This window comes from Cervus elaphus, chromosome 23 (genome assembly GCF_910594005.1).
Source record: "Cervus elaphus chromosome 23, mCerEla1.1, whole genome shotgun sequence".
In the NCBI taxonomy this organism is placed as follows: domain Eukaryota; kingdom Metazoa; phylum Chordata; class Mammalia; order Artiodactyla; family Cervidae; genus Cervus; species Cervus elaphus.
Window position 1 is genome coordinate 36,183,541 of NC_057837.1, and position 15,994 is coordinate 36,199,534.

General features: G+C 39.9%; 1 long non-coding RNA gene across 2 annotated transcripts in view; it reads right to left on the reverse strand.

Moving 5' to 3' along the window:
* LOC122681914 overlaps positions 1-15,994 on the reverse strand; it is a 110,259-nt gene that overhangs the window by 76,636 nt on the left and 17,629 nt on the right. For both annotated transcript variants that reach the window (XR_006337138.1, XR_006337137.1), the window contains exon 2: positions 12,992-13,082. This is a non-coding gene — a long non-coding RNA (uncharacterized LOC122681914). The remainder of the gene's footprint in view (positions 1-12,991; positions 13,083-15,994) is intronic.

A 15,994-nucleotide genomic window follows, 5' to 3' on the forward strand; every position in this document is an offset into this window, starting at 1 on the left:
AGAATCCCTTCCCCCTGAATTGGGAGCGCAGAGTCTTAACCACTGGACCACTGGAAGTTTCTTTAAAAAAGAAAAAACAGAACTTTTGCATCACTAGCTTCCCCTGGCTATTCCAACTCCATGTTTATATCACTACTTTTCCTTTACACTCTTTGGTTTATAGTAGCAATAATTTCCCCTCCTATATAGCCCAACGAACAACCAATTAGCAAATGCCCAGAGCAGTAAGCATTCTTGGCTGTCCTGAATGGTCAGTCATTAATTTGATGAAGGAAGGACTAACAAACTCATAAAGAGGAACTTGAATTTTAGAAGTTAGTTCAATTTTACATTATTAAAAAGGAAAATGTAGTAAAAATAATAAGAGCTTTGCCAAAACTCTACAGCAAAGTCAATTAGCCTCACAAAGAGCCTGGGAGTCTACAATCTGAACTTGCATTTGGAACCACTTAGCCTATTAAAACAACTCCAAGCTTCATCTCTCGCAAATCATATTTCAATGCTCACGGCTGGATCCTAATGAGTAAAATTCTTTCTCCCTCCTTGATGCAACACAATTAAAAGTATTCCTTGTGTCTGCATATTCCAAATATACACATGTGACTTCATATGCACGTACTTCCATATCTATATATGCACATACCTATGATAAAAATTTCATATGCCAAGTATAGTCTTATACAACATATAGTAAAATACATTCTGCATTATATATTGCTATACTATATACTTTTAAGAGGCTTTTAAAAGAAAATTAATTTCAAACAGAAAAATAGCAACACTGACATTACAAGTCTACAGCAAAAATAAAATGCATTTTATTCAGAAGACAAATCACTTTTACAATTTTCATAGTTCAAGCATAAGAGATTGTTGTTCCTTTAATTAAGACAACTTGGTAATCAACTAAAGACATGTCATTTGATTTTCAGTATGCCGCTAACTATGGGCAATAAATATTTTGTTTTGCTCTGATTGATCAATGAGGACAAGTTAAAATACCAAGTAAGATTATTTTCATAGATAATTCTTGCAAAGTAGTGTTTTCCAACCAATTAGATTAACTAAGTGGTAAACATTTTAAATATATATATTCTATTTCATTAAAACCTAAATAAAATCTTCCATATTCCTAAAATGAAACTTAAGTTGCATCTTTTCAAACCCATACCTCCCAACTCTTAGCCACTATAAAAATTCCAAGCAATTTCTATAGGTTTTCCAAGGAAGACTAGACTCTAATTAACTACAGTCTTGTCCATATTTTGTTTTTCTCCTACATTGAAAGAATAGCAGGGGGTTAGCCCTGCAGAAAAGAAGATTATTAAAACTTTAATAACCTGAGCCTTTGAACCTTTCCAAATTCTTTACAATTTTCCCACATTTCCAGCCCAGATGTCTACGTAGAGTTATAGTGAGGCAACATGAGCTTCTTGTTTACAATTTCATTCACCTTATTTATCACCTCCTTAAAAAAAAAAAAGAAGAACACACAGTAATTTTACAGCTCTTCCAAGCAAAAGGATTTAGTTATTCTGAAAAACAAATTTGCAAGAATGATATTTTAAATCCATTTTTAAGTTAGATATTTCCAACAACACAACTATTTCTTCCCTGCTGCTAGAGGTAAATTGTTAGGCAGCCTAGCAACGGTGGCAGGCTGGATCACAACATTCTTTTCAATCAAGCTACAAAGCTTCGAGCTACTGAAAAGAGAGTTCAACTCTGAAACTTGAACTCTTGATATTGTTACAAAAGAAAGACTAAAAAGGAGGCATCCTTTAAGATAATTAATGGCTTGCTGTTTCACCAAAGATAGGGATATTTGCATACCACAAAAGCCCTCATAGAATTGCCTTTCATAGACTGCAATATGGCAGTTGTGTTATCCCTACTTAAGATACTTGTAGTCCCCAGTAGCCACTTATGACTTTCCTTTTAATAAGAGAACCCAGATTATTCTAATGAACCCATTGCCACCTAACTAAATGATTGCATTTCACAAGCATCTTTCCTTTGTAATCAAATGCTAGCATGTGAAATGTGAAGTAGATGTGTTGAAGGGTACTTCCAAGAAGTTTCCTAAAAGGGAGCCAGTGGACCATCTTCTTCCCTTCCTCTTTCTGCTGAATGGAATGTTAATGTGATGGCTGGAACTTGAGCAGCCACCTTGGACAATAAGTCCAAGGGGGAAAAAAACTACAAAAGACAGAACACTGAGACAGCCAAAGCTCAGGTCTCTGGTAATCATAGAGCTACATTTCCAGCTATGCAAGACCTACTTCCAGAGCTATTTTATATATGAAAGAGAGAAAAACATCTTTATCATTTAAGCCACTGTTATTTGGGGATGTTGGCTTTGTTTCCTGTGACAAAACCTAGCCCTAACTCACATATCACCTGATTGAAAGTTAAGCTCTACATGTAGCTGTAATACATTCTGCAAGTTGAGAAAAGGAAAAGCAGGCCCTGATATCTAGGAGCTGGCCTGGCACTGTCAGCCAGGACTTGATGTTGCTAGAAGAGGCTCCAGGATTCACAATTAGGTCTATTTTTTAAATTATTTATTTATTCATTTTTCATTTATTTTTGGCTGTCCTTGGTCTTCACTGCTGCACATGGGCTTCATTGCTGCCCATGGGCTTTCTCTAGTTGTGGCAATCGAAGGCTGCTCTTCATTGCAGTGCATAGGGCTGCTCATTGCAGTGGCTTCTCTCACAGAACATGAGCTCTAGGCCCTTGAGCATCAGTAGTTGTGGTGCATGGGCTTAGCTGCCCTGCAGCATGTGAGATCTTCCCAGACCAGAGACTGAACCTGTGTCCCCAGCATTGGCAGGTGGATTCTTAACCTCTGGACCACTAGGGAAGCCCCACAGTTTGGTCGTGCTGAAATTAACATAAGCAATTTCACAAAAGTTCAACCTCAGCCTAGGCCATCTGTGACCATGAAGTAAGACGGAGTAAGACCACTCTACTTAATGTCAGAGTACAGACCTTAGGTGTCATATCTAAGAATCCATTACCAAATTAAAGTCAGAAAGACTTACCTCTATATTTTCTTCTGACAGTTATAGTTTTGACTCATATTTAGGTCCTGAACCCATTTTGAGTTAATTTTTATATATGATGTGAGCTAGGGCTCCAAATGGTGGCTCAGATGGTAAAGAGCCTGCCTGCAATGAAGGAGACCAGGATTCAATCCTCGGGTCAGGAAGATCCCCTGAAAAAGGGAATGGCAACCCACTTCAGTATTCTTGCCTGGAGAATTCCATGGACAGAGGAGCCTGGTGGACTACAGTCCATAAGGCCACAGAGAGTTGGACATGACTGAACAAATAACACTATAACTTTTTCACGAGCACTACTTATAGGAGATTAATCTTTCTCCATCGAATGCTCTTGGCACACTTGTTGGAAATCAATAAGCCACATACTTTAGGGTTTATGTCTAGACTCTTCAGTTCTATTCCATTGGTCTCAATGTCTATCTTTATGCCAGAACTACACTATTTTGATTACAGAAGTCCCTCCCTCTCTTGGACTTCCCAGGTGGCACTAGTGGTCAGAAACCCACCTGCCAATGCAGGTAGACATAAGAGATTCAGGTTCAATCCCTGGGTTGGGAAGATCCTCTGGAGATGGGAATCACAACCCTATCCAGTATTCTTGCCTGGAGAATCCCATGAAGAGAGGAGCCTGGTGGGCTATAGTCCATGGGATGGCAAAGAGTTGGACATGACTGAGTGACTAACATTACATTACTATTACTAAGAAATTAACAAAAATAACTAATAATAAAATAGAACAATTAAATAATATACTATAATGAAAATTATGTCAATGTGTTCTCTCTCAGTATCTTATTGTACACATTTAATGTTCTTTCCATCTTAACTAAACATCACATACTAAGGTTATAACTTTTGCAGCTTGAGATGTGATAGCAAAACTAGCCCAAATTTCTTTGTCCTTCTTCACTATTTCACAGATAGATTTGCTCTTACTATAGATCTTAGCAACCTTAGCAGACAATTTTTTCTCCTTCCCTTACTATATCAAGAACTTTCAACTTTTCACCAAAAAGAAGCATTTTACGGCTTCCCTTTGGCACATCCAAATTGCGGCATCATTACTCTTGCACTATGGGTCATTATTAAGTAAAACTAGGATTACTTGATGGAGAAGGCAATGGCAACCCACTCCAGTACTTTTGCCTAGAAAATCCCATGGACGGAGGAGCCTGGTAGACTGCCATCTACGGGGTTGCACAGAGTCGGACACGACTGACGTGACTTAGCAACAGCAGGATTACTTAAACACAAGCTCTATGGCTGGGACAGTTGATTGATAACCAAGAAGATTACTAATGGGAGGATGAGCTGGACAAAGGAATGATTTGTGTCCTGGACAGGATTGAGCTGGACTTTGCAAGATTTCATCATGCTACTCAGAATAACGTGCAATTTAAAACTTATGAATTGCTTATTTCTGGAATTTTCCATTTAATGTTTTCAGACCTCAGTTGGCCATGGGTAACTAAAACCATGGAAGGCAAAACTGTGGATAAGGGGGGCTACTATACTATAACTTTGCAGCAAGATTTGAAATAGGCAAGTGTGAGTCTTCAAATCTGTTCTTCTGTTTCAAGAGTCTTTGGGCTATTCAAGGTCTCTCACAATTCCATATGAATTTGAGAATTGGCTTTTCCATTTCTGGGGGAAAAAAGCCATTAGAATTTTTGTACGTATTACAATGGATAGCCAGATTTCTTTGAATGGTATTGCCCTCTTAAAATATTAAGTCTTCCAACCCATGAATCTAGGGTGACTTTCCATTTATTTAGGTCTTCTTAAACTTTTTTGAGGAACATGTTATACTTTTCCAGTGTACAAGTCACTCTCTTCCTTAGATTCTTAAGCATTTCTTTACCACTACGCCACCTGGAAAACCCTTATTCATTTGTATAGTATTGTAATGAATTTTTTTTTTTTTACTTCCCTTTTTGGATTGTTCATTGCTGAATTTAGAAACAACTCATTTTTGTGTATAAATCTTGGACTATGTGATTTTGTTGAACTTATTTGTAAGCTCCAGTAGGTTTTTGTTGTTGCATCTTTGGGATTTTCTGTACTTAAGATTTTTTATATTTGTCATTGGCAAATAAAGATAATTTTACTTCCTTTCTGATTTGGATGTCTCCCTTTTTCTTGCCAAACTTCTCTGGCTAGAACTTTGAGTGCAATGTTGAATTACAAAGATGAAAGCAGGCAACCTTCTCTTGTTTCTGATTTTAGAGGTAAAACTTTCAGGCTTTCACCATGAGTATGATGTTAACTGCTAGTTTTTTATAAACACTCTTTATCAAGTTGAGGAAGTCCTCTTCTATAGGAAGTTCCCTTTTGAGTGTTTTTATCATGCAAATGTGTTGTATTTTGACAAATGCTTTTTACATTGATTGGAATGATCATGTGAGGTCTTCCTTCAATCTATTCATGTGGTGTATTACATAGATTGATTTTTCTGTGTTGAATGGGACTTGAATTCCTAGGATAAATTCCATCTGGTCATGGTAAATAATTTTTTTTAATATGCTACTGAATTTGGTTTGCTAGTATTTTCTTGAGTGTTTTTTAATCTATATTCATAGAGGATGTTGGTCTATAGTATTCTTGTGATATCTTTGCTTGGATTTTATATCAGTTGGCTATAGAATGAGCTAGGAAGTATTTCCTCTTCTTCAATCATTTTTTTTTAAAGAGCTTAAAAAGATTGTTAATTATTCTTCAAATGTTTAGTATAATTCATCAGTGAAGGACTTTTTTTGTCGACAAGTTTATGGTTACTGATTCAGTCTCTGCTTGTTACTGCTCAGTTCAGATTTTCTCTTTCTTTATGAGTTTTGATAATTTTTATGTTTCGAGAAATTTGTCTATTTCATCTAGGTTATTTCACTTTTTGGCAAACAGTTATTCATAGTAATCTCTCTTCTCTTTTTTAATTTATATAAGGTAAATTATATGCTCCTCTTTTGCTTCTGATTTCAGTTATTTGCATCTTCTCTCTTTTACTTTAGACTAGCTAAAGCCTTGTCAATTTCATTGATCTTTTCAAAGAATCAACTTTTAGATCCATTGATTCTATCATTTTTCTGTTCTCTGTTTTGTTTATCTCTAATCTTTATTATTGTCACCCTGTTTATTTAACTTATATGCAGAGTACATCATGAGAAACACTGGGCTGGAAGAAGCACAAGCTGGAATCAAGATTGCTGGGAGAAATATCAATAACCTCAGATATGCAGATGACAACACCCTTATGGCAGAAAGTGAAGAGGAACTAAAGAGCCTCTTGAGAAAAGTGAAAGAGGAGAGTGAAAAAGTTGGCTTAAAACTTAACATTCAGAAAACTAAGATCATGGCATCTGGTCCCATCACCTCATGGGAAATAGATGGGGAGACAGTGGAAACAGTGTCAGACTTTATTTTGGGGGGCTCAAAAATCACTGCAGATGGTGATTGCAGCCATGAAATTAAAAGACGCTTACTCCTTGGAAGGAAAGTTATGACCAACCTAGATAACATATTAAAAAGCAGAGACATTACTTTGCCAACAAAGGTCCATCTGATCAAGGCTATGGTTTTTCCAGTGATCATGTATGGATGTGAGAGTTGGACTGTGAAGAAAGCTGAGTTCCGAAAAATTGATGCTTTTGAACTGTGGTGTTGGAGAAGACTCTTGAGAGTCCCTTGGACTGCAAGGAGATCCAACCAATCCATCCTAAAGGAGATCAGTCTTGGGTGTTCATTGGAAGGACTGATGCTGAAGCTGAAACTCCAACACTTTGGCCACCTCATGTGAAGAGTTGACTCATTTGAAAAGACCCTGATGCTGGGAGGGATTGGGGGCAGGAGGAGAAGGGGACGACAGAGGATGAGATGGCTGGATGGCATCACTGACTCAATGGACATGGGTTTGAGTAGACTCTGGGAGTTGGTGATGGACAGGGAGGCCTGGCGTGCTGTGATTCATGGGGTTGCAAAGAGTCAGACACGACTGAGTGACTGAACTGAATTGAACTGAGTCTTTATTATTTCATTCCTTTTGGTAGCTTTGGGTTAGTTTGTTTCTTTTCCAGTTTTGAGAACTATGGGAAGAAAATACTGTCTTTTTATTTACTATACATTTACTTACCAGAGAACTTATTTATCTACATGGGTTCAAGTTGGTGTTCAGCATCCTCTTATTTCAACCTGAAGGACTCCCTAAAGCATTTCTTGTATGACAGGGCTGGTAGCAGTAAAATCCTTCAGCTTTAATCTGGGAATGTATCAATTCCCCTTTCATTCTTTAAGGACAATGGTATAAAATTCTTTTTTAAAAAATATTTATTTTTTATTTTTATTTTTGGTTGGGCCAGTCTTTGTTGTTATATGGGGGTGCTTTTTCTAGTTGCAGAGAACAGGAGCTACTCTCTAATTGTGGTGTGCAGGCTTCTCATTGCACTGGCTTCTCTTGTTGTGGAACATGGGCTCTGTGGTGCTTGGGTTTCAGTAGTTGCAGTTTAAGGGCTCCAGAGCACAGGCTCAGTACTTGTGGCACTCAGGCTTAGTTGCCTCGCAGCATGTGTGATCTTTTCAGACCAGGGATCAAGTCTGTGTCCCTTGCGTTGCAAAGCAGATTGTTAACTACTAGACCACCAGGGAAGCCCTGGTATAAAATTCTTGACTGACATTCTTTTTCTCTGAATATTTTCACTGTGTCATGTCACTATCTTCTGGTCTTATGGGCTCTGATGAGAAATTGGGTGTTAATCTTATAGAGAACCCCCTGCATGTTATGAGTTGCTTCTCTCTTATTGCTTGTAAGAGTCTCTCTTTACTTGGAATTGACAGTTTGATTACAACAATCTTGCTGTGGATCTCTTTCAGTTTATCCTATCTGGAGTTCACTAATCTTGGATGTGTAGTGTCATTTCTTTCTCCAAACTTGTGAAGTTTTTGGCCATTATGACTTCAAACATTCATCTTGCCCCTTTTTTTTTCTCCTTCTGGGAATACCATAATGTGCATGATGGTGTCCCAGAGGCTGTTGATCATTTTTCTTCATTTTTTTTCCCTTCTCTTCTGACTGTATAATTCCGATTGTCTTATCTTCAGGTTTTCTAATGATTTATTCTGGCAATTAAATCTCCTGTTAAACTCTTCTAGTGAATTTTCATTCCAGCTATCGTACTTTTCAGCTTCAGAATCTCTACTTAGTTCTGTTTTATAATTTTCATCTCTTTATTGATATTCTCTATTTGTTCATATATTCTCCTGTCTTCTTCAGATTTTTGGTCCTATTTAAGAGAGTTTAGTTAGAATCGTCTAGTAAGTCCAATATTTGGGCTTTCTCAATGAAGGCATCTGTCAATTTTTTTTCCTGTGAATGGGCCATACTTTCTTGTTTCTTTGTACAATTTGTAATTTTTTTTTGAAAACTGGACATTTTTAATAATATAATGTGATAACTCTGGAAATCTGATTCTCTCTCTCCCTGAGATTTGCTGTTATTAATTGCTGATAGCTGCAATTATCCATTTGTTTGGTGACTTTTCCAAACTAGTATTAAAAAGATTGTATTCCTTGTCATATGCTGTCACTGAAGTCTCTGTTTCATTATCCCAAAGATCAATCAGTAACATGACAGAGATTTCCTTAAATACTTGGAGCCAAAAAGAAAGAGTAGACTTCTCTAGTCTTTGCAGTGTGGCCTGAGTCATTCCTTCAACACTAAGTCAGGCCGTCTATATTTCTTCCTTAACCTTCACCTCTTGATTGCTTATACCCCACAGATCCACCACAGGTGCAAGAATAGGGTCCTCTCAGATCTTTTCTGAGCACTACCCATTCCTACGCACATACATTTCACCCCAGCTTCCCCAGTTGTATATGAGACTCTTTCCAAGACCTTACTCTCCCAAGAAATTTCCTTCCCAGTCTCCTCTTTTCTAGGCTTTTGTGTCTATCTGGTGCTTGCTGCATCCACCATCCCTTAATTCAGGTGACCATAGGTAGCATATGTCATTTAAACTTTTTTTTAACTAAACACTGCAAAATTCACTCATGCTGCTGCATGTAGCCAGAGTTGAATTTTTGAACAAATCCTGCTGCTGTCCAGAAAACCACTCCAGCCCAAGCTGGACAAAACAAAGGCCAGCCTCTGTGCCAGTCCATCAGAGAACTACCAGACAGGTTTTTCACACAACCATACTATTGTAAGAACAAAATCTGCATTAGGTCCCTGGCACCAGCAAGTCATACCGAGAACAATAGACACTGCCCACATGGCTGCCACCATGCTGGGAAATGGAGGATGTTAGGCAGATGAGCAAAAACAGGACAGCACTTTCTTACCAAAATCCAGCTGCTTTGTTCTTCATTAAACACTCCCTTGGTTGCTATAAATCTTTATTAGATCCTCAGCTCTGAAAAATGTTTTCATATGCATAAATATCATACTTTTTTTAAAATAATAGCTTGCTAAAGTAACAAACAAAACATTGACATCTCTCTTGGAGCCTCTTTATGCTAATACAGATCACTTGGCTTTCCTGAGCACATGTCTATAGAAATTTTTTAAGTGTGATTTCTTGAATCTCCACCACCCACATCATTCTATGCGATTATCTCAAACATATGACTTTCTTCTTCAGGCAAAATAAGGATCTTCCAAAGATATGGAGCATTCTGGACATTCCAGGCTTTCTAGTCATGGAAAAAATAAGATATTGTTATCAGACTTGGGGGTAAACAATCATAGTGAAAGATGACTCCTTAATCACTTTAGAGCACATGAGTTGCTATAAACAAGTGGATTCACCTATATCTATGCACAAACATGGCTGATTTTGGAACCAAGTTGTAGGTTCTTATACTACAAAATTCCAATCAACAAGCTTAACCCAAATAATGATGACAGTTCAGACAGTGGGGTTATATTTATCATTATAACTTCTAGCCAAGCATGCATCAACTGTGTATTCATTTGAACAAAAACCATATTGCACTTAGGAAGATGTCAGCCTTATGGGTGTAGGCATCATAGCCTAAAAGTTATCACAGGAACGGCTCAGGACCTGTTCTGCTGTAAAGTGTGATGACAGAACCATTGCAGGGATACAGAAAGTTATTTAGGGATAAAGCATCTGCTTCTGCCCATTGTCTCCAGAATGCTGAGCTACAGGAGGACACGGAGGAGGAAGCAGCAGGACCAGATGGCTTTCAAAGATGAGCCACCAGGCACAAGCTCATCCTGCCCTTGTCTGACTCTCTTTATGCCTTCAGATGTTTGCTCTCACCCATCTGAACTATATGACTCATCTGGAAGTAGAATGAGTGAAGAACATTGGGGAGGGTTTGTTTAACTCTTGCTTCTCGAGGTCTCAATTTCTAAAGTGATTCACCCAAGGGTTTTCTCACCTAGAGTCAGCTCTTCTCATGAGAATCTAAAAGAGACATAGAGAAATCTGCCAGTTCCAAATCAGGCCAATCCAAGCTTCACTTAGGCTTTTGTCACATTGTCATTCTCTGTCAAATTTCAAGGTGACTGAACACCTGCTTTTCCTTAGCTGAAGCCAGACCTCAGCCACACCCTGACTTCCTGATTAAGGATAATCCACGAAGACCCCCTTCCTGTTGGGCAAAGTCCACTGCAGTGAATGGCCTGTGATAGACAAAAGCTGTCTGTAGTAGATCGTAGATATTACCAATAGAATTGGAAAGAACCCACAGACCAATTTCCATCAATAACACAGTAGTGTCTCCAGGAAACAAGGTTTCCTGAAGTCATTACTTGTATCAAGCCCCTTGCGATAGTCAAGGTGCCCCTGGGAACCACCCGACATTCTCTTAGCCTCACCTGTTTCTTTTGCAACCACTGCTACTGGGACCAGTTCTGTGTAGAATCTGATCAGCAGGTGCAATCAGCCAGAATCCAGGCTAAGGATCCCACTGCCAGCCCCAGCATGGTGGGTGTCAAGTGAGAATCAGCTTGGCATTTGTACATGTATAAATTATATAATTAATGCCCTATGGGGCAAACCTTTGACCATGGAGGGGACAGAACTGATGGATGAATGTGTCCCCTCCTTTCTTCCTTTAGGCTGATGGTCCTAAGAGACACATCCCAGGCAGCCTGGTAACAGGGCTGTGCCCAGGTCAACAGCACGCCTTTGTAACTGACTCTCCTCCTTTGCATCACATCCCTAACCTTCACTTCTGTTCCTGGATCACACTCCCCCAGCAAAGCATGTGCCCCTGAGCCTTGACTATGCTGCCATATCTGCTTTTTTGGAAAACCTGGGCTAAGACTCTAGTCTATTAGCCATCTCCTTGTATCACTGCCTGAATTTTCATTTTGTCACATTCTGGAAGAGAGAGACCTGATCAAAGGTTCTATGTTCTCAAGATCCTGAAGAATAGCAACCCTCATCTTTTGGATAGAAAGAAAGAAGGAATAATGCAAAGGAATAAGTGAGTGAGAGAGGGAAGAGAAGGAAAAAGAAAAGAGAGAAAGAGGGGCCGGGAGATGGGAGGAGAAGGTTGAAGGACGGAGGGAGGGAGGGAAGAAGAAGGAGGGCAGAGGAAGTAAGGACAGGAGACTCTAGATCTCTCCTTTTTACTCTGGAGACAGCAGCCTGGCTCCCCTGATGGGCGGGCTGCTTCTTTAGGCACGTCCTGCCCAGGCAGTGTAGTTTCACCTCATCTACATCTTTATACAGAGTGTTGGGCCCTGTTTTATCCTGTAAATTCACTTTCTCCCTTTTAGGACCTTGCAGGGTGCACGACACCCTCAAGTTCTTGCCAATAACAAGAATAGCCATGCACATTTAATAAATTCTGGCTTATTGCTAATGAGACGCTGAGTAAATGCCACATTGATTTCTCAATCTTTGCATATTTTAAATGATGGAAACAGAAACTCGACTAATTTTCTCAAATACCAATGTCATCACGTCATTTGCCTGCACAGCAGCGTGCACCTCCCCCACCATCATTTCAAATCCTAAGCCTCTCCATCTCTAAATTCATTAGCCTCTGAGATTCCCCTGGTGTTATACTCAGGGCTTCCCATTTCTCTTCTTTCCTGTCTTTCTCCAACTCTGCCCCTCCCCTGGATCCAAGCTACCTGGTCATCACAACACAAATAATGGTGCCAATTCTGACCTCAGATCTTCCTTCACTCACTGCACCTACAGTGGAGCCATCTGATCAGCCCTTACTCCACCTCCTGTCAACAGCTACACATGAACCTCATTACAGAGAAAGGAAGAAACTACCTAACTCTTATTTCACTCTACTGCTGAACAATTATAAAAAGAAAAGGGATATCCTTTGGGACTTCGAATTTTTCATGTAATACATACTTGGAATGTTATTTACCATCGTGGTAGACTACCGGCATAATCATTTGTATGGGATAGTCTGACACTTTGCGACTCCATGGACTGTAGCCTGCCAGGCTCCTCTGTCCTTGGGATTCTCCAGGCAAGAATACTGGACTGGGTTGCCATTCCCCTCTCCAGGAGATCCTCCTGGCCCTGGGATTGAACCCAGGTCTCTTGCATTGCAGGCAGATTCTTTAAAGAATGCAATGCAAGAGACCTGGGTTCAATCCCTGGGTTGGAAGAATCCCCTGGAGAAAGGAAAGGCTACCCACTCCAGTGATTCTGGCCTGGAGAATTCCATGGACTGTATATGGGGTTGCAAAGAGTCGGACACAACTGAGTGACTTTCACTTCACTTCACTTCTTTACCATCTAAGCCACCAGGGAATTTAACAATTGGGAAACCTGTTTTTGTTTTCTGTGTATCTTGTGTCCCTATGCACAATCTAAATAGAACTTTCTTTTTCCTGCTCTTATGCACCCACATTCTCAGTTCATCCCCCCACATCTAGATCACACACCACACCAAGTAAATGCTCACCCAGTATGTCAAAATGTACATACAAAGGGTCCATTCACATCCCAGGGCAGAGAGGCTGAACTCTGGTCCCTCTTCCAACCATTTCTCTAGGATTCAGTGTTCATCTTGTGTCACCTGTGGAGACAAATACGTGTTATTAGGAAGAAGCTACACCTCTGACTTTTAAAGCAGAGAAAACTGTCAACTTTAAAAAAAAAAAAAAAAATCACAGTGTGAGAGTTGCAAGTTAAGCTTTATTTGGGGCAAAATGAGGACTGCAGTCTGGGAGACAGCATTTCATATAGCTCTGGGAAATAGCTCCAAAGAGGTGGTGGGGAAGGACAGTATCTATGTGATTTTGGTGAAGGGGAAATACATGCAATCAGGCACATATTTTTTTGCTAAAGGTTTTTGCTGGTCAAAAGGAGCAGTTTTCACCATAAAGGATTTTAGTGCTTTTCTAGATATGAGGAGATACAAGAATTGGGCTTATAACATTGCCTCCTGAAAATAAACTATCTGAAGATCAGTCCTGTCAGTGTTCTTCATACCCTTCCCCCAGCACAGAGTGCCTCAGTTCTGCTCTCCACTCTAAACTCCTTTCAGCAGGTGTTGAAGGTCAGTAGTTGCAGCAGCACATGATTTAATCCTTGCAGAAGTAGATGCTTCCCTGGTGGTTCACATGGTAAAGAATCCACCTGCAATGCAGGAGACCTGGGTTTAATCCCTGGGTTGGGAAGATCTCCTGGAGAAGGGAAAGGTTACCTGTTCCAATATTCTTGTCTGAAGAATTCCATGGACAGAAGAGCCAGGCGGGCTACAGTCCATGGGGTCTCAAAGAATCAGACATGACTGAGCGACTAAGCACAGAGGTAGATGGCAAGTGCCAATTTGTAGCTGACAAAATGTTTTCTAGATACAAATGTATGCTTGTATGTACACATGGATGCATCTGTGTATGTATCTTTCCCCCAGTTTGCTGAGGGTAAGGCTAGTGCTTAGGGATTAAGTCCCCACTGCAGCCATTGAACTTTAGCTGGGAATTTCATAAAACCACCTCATTGATGTCATCACATCCATCTCATTCCACTCATCTGCTTCCTGCTAGGTGGAAGTTGCCTGCTCTCCTCCAATTGCTCAAACCCAAACCTGGAGTCAATGCAGGAGACATGGGTTTGATCCCTGGGTTAGGAAGATCCCCTGGAGAAGGGCAAGACAACCCACTCCAGTATTTTTGCCTGGGAAATCCCATAGACAGAGGAACATGGTGGGCTGCCCTGTGGTCCATGGGGCTGCAAAGAGTCAGACACGACAGTGACTAAACAACAAAAACCTGGAGTTACCCTCAGCTCTTCTTTCTTTCACATGGTGTTCCTTCAGCAAATTCTGTTAGCTCCACCTTCCAACCATGACACATCTCGCCACCCTGGTCCACACCACCATTGTCATTCCCCTGAACTCTATTTTGAAAGTGAAAGTCCTTGAGTCATATCCGACTCTTTGCAACCCCATGGACTATACAGTCCATGGGATTCTCCAGGCCAGAATACTGGAGTGGGTAGCCTTTCCCTTATCCAGAGGATCTTGGATCAAACCCAGGTCTCCCACATTGCAGGTGGAGTCTTTTTTTTTTAATTGGAGGCTAATTACTTTACAATATTGTAGTGGTTTTTGCCATACATTGACCTGAATCAGCCATGGGTGCACATGTGTCCCCATCCTGAACCCCCCTCCCACCTCGCTCCCCATCCCATCCCTCAGGGTCATCCCAGTGCAGCAGCCCTGAGCACCCTGTCTCATGCATTGAACCTGGACTGGCGATCTATTTCACATGTGGTAATGTAGATGTTTCAATGCTATTCTCTCAAATCATCCCACACTTGCCTTCTCCCAAAGAGTCCAAAAGTCTCTTCTTTATATCTGTGTTTCTTTTGCTGTCTCGTATATAGGGTCATCATTACCATCTTTCTAAATTCCATATATATGCATTAGTATACTGTATTGGTGTTTTTCTTTCTGACTTACTTCACTCTGTATAATAGGCTCCAATTTCATCCACATCATTAGAACTGATTCAAATGCATTCTTTTTAATAGCTGAGTAATATTCCATTGTGTATATGTACCCCAGCTTTCTTATCTATTCATCTGACAATGGACATCTAGGTTGCTTCCATGTCCTGGCTATTGTAAACAGTGCTACAATGAACATTGGGGTACATGTGTCTCTTTCAATTCTGGTTTCCTCATGATGTATGCCCAGCAGTGGGATTGCTGGGTCATATGGCAGTTCTATTTCCAGTTTTTTAAGGAATCTCCACACTGTTCTCCATAGTGGCTGTACCAGTTTGCATTCCCACCAACAGGGTAAGAGGGTTCCCTTGTCTCCTCACTCTCTCCAGCATTTATTGTTTGTAGACTTTTTAATAACAGCCATTCTGACTGGCGTGAGATGGTACCTTACTGTGGTTTTGATTTGCATTTCTCTGATAATGAGTGATGTTGAGCATCTTTTCATGTGTTTGTTAGCCATCTGTATGTCTTCTTTGGAGAAATGTCTGTCTAGTTCTTTGGGCTATTTTTTGATTGGGTCATTTATTTTTCTGGAATTGAGCTACAGGAGCTGCTTGTATATTTTTGAGATTAATTCTTTGTTGGTTGTTTCATTTGCTATTATTTTATCCCATTCTGAAGGCTGTTTTTTCACCTTGCTTATAGTTTCCTTCATTGTGCAAAAGCTTTTAAGTTTAATTAGGTCCCATTTGTTTATTTTTGCTTTTATTTCCATTATTCTGGGAGCTGGGTCATAGAGGATCCTGCTGTGATTTATGTCAGAGAGTGTTTTGCCTATGTTTTCCTCTAGGAGTTTTATAGTTTCTGGTCTTACATTTAGATCTTTAATCCATTTTGAGTTTATTTTTGTGTATGGTGTTAGAAAGTGTTCTAGTTTCATTCTTTTACAAGTGGTTGACTAGTTTTCCCAGCACCACTTGTTAAAGAGATTGTCTTTTCTCCATTGTATATTCTTGCCTCCTTTGTCAAAGATAA